Here is a 1,920-nt window from a genome sequence, read left to right as displayed (position 1 = left end):
CACGCGGACGAAGTCGCGGGCATCAGCTAGTAAATAATAAATGTGAATTTACTAGGCACATAATATTATTACAAACATAGGTCTTAAAATGCTTTAAAGTCGAACTGTAACTAGGCGAATATACCTGTATACTAAAAGTTTGTAACTTTTGAATTTGTGTTCTCGCAATCGTGACTCTAAACTAAAGCAAGCGATAATAAATAATCTGTCTCAATAATGAATGGATTTCACGAACTCTAAACACTGAAAAATATCACACTTCACACTAATATTATAAAGGCGAAAGTTTGTGTGTATGTGTGCACATAGGCTACTTTTTATCCCGGAAAATCAAAGAGTTCCCACGGGATTTCGAAAAACTTAAATCCACGCGGACGAATTCGCGGGCGTCAGCTAGTTTCAAATAAATAAAATCAAGATGACCCAGTTTTTCAAAAGTATTTTTCAGTGATCATGAATAATAATTTTATATTTTTCAACTGAAACCAATAGTGAGGGTACTAAATCTAAGCCCAGGTCTGAAACTTGGCTTTCAATTTAAATGAAAAAAAAAAAAATAAGGATACGATGAATGGAACGAACGAACTGGTTGGAACGACAGAATGGATACAATAACAATAAATAATGATAGAGGACCGGATCAGCAGCGCCGGCCGATCATTATTCTGTTCTACTGTGAAATTGAGCGTCTCAATAAATGTATGGGGGATATCGCTTCCGTAGTATCGTAATAATATTGAGTTATTAAAGTCGTATTAAAGAGCGACACGTTACATTAATGACTCCATTAATATGGAGACACATGCCTGTTTGCGACTGCAATGTGGTATTTCAACAAGTCTAAATTAAAAATTTATAACACTCCCGACAAGTGAAGGTTACAGTAACTAGAGCTGATAACTTTCAAACGGCTGAACCGACTTTCTTGGATTATAGCTAAGAACACTCTCGATCACTTACCTTTCAAACAAAAAAAACTAAATTGAAATCGGTTTATTAGTTTAGGAGCTACGATGCCACAGACAGATACACACGTCAAACTTATAACAACCCTCTTTTTGGGTCGGGGGTTAAAACTCAGTTTTTAAGAAAAAAGATTTCTACTGAGTTTAGAAATATAGTGTGTTCTGCTGAGTTATGTCAGTTACTCTGGTTGAAATCCATAATTGTTTCCCTTGTCTACGTTTTAGTTAGTTAGTTAAATTCTAAGAATAACTTGTCGGGCACTATTTGTTTGTTAGTTGTTACTTTTATCTAACATATATTTACGATAATAGAGGCCACTAGAGAGCCTAAATCAAATAGATGAGCCTGACCCGCCTCCGAAGTGAAATGAACCGGAATCATCGCATTCCTTTTCAGATGGCCGAGATCCTAGCGTAGGTATATGTAGGTATATGCATATTGCATATACCTACAAAATAATCTTTTATAAAAAGAAAAGGTGACTGACTGACCAATCGAATAACTGACTGACTGACTGATTTATGCACACTCAAACCACTAAACGGCTCGGGCTGTTTGGCTTGCAGACAGGGGCGCCGGGTTTTTAAAATTCCCGTGGGTGCTCCAGCTTTTAATGACATACCTAGCTACTGATATTTTATTTATTTATTTCAGTACTGTACACATACTTTTGTTTTAAAATATTCAATTCAAAATAAATGAAATTGCGCGTCATTTATCTCATTAAAAGTCTTTAACTTTGATATAGAATTATTTAGATATGGTAAGTATATTATTTAGATCGCGTTTGTTAAAAGATGAGAAATATTTTAGATATTTATAGTCGTGGGTGCTGGAGCACCCGAGCACCCACGGAGTCGGCGCCCCCTGCTTGCAGATAACTGTTATGATGTATTCATCTGCTAAGAAAGGATTTTTGAAAATTCACTAAGGGGAAGTTAATATAGGGAGTTG

Source organism: Maniola jurtina, chromosome 14 (genome assembly GCF_905333055.1).
Source record: "Maniola jurtina chromosome 14, ilManJurt1.1, whole genome shotgun sequence".
Taxonomy (NCBI): Eukaryota; Metazoa; Arthropoda; class Insecta; order Lepidoptera; family Nymphalidae; genus Maniola; species Maniola jurtina.
The sequence above is the reverse complement of the archived record's forward strand: the minus strand, read 5'-3'. Positions refer to the sequence as shown.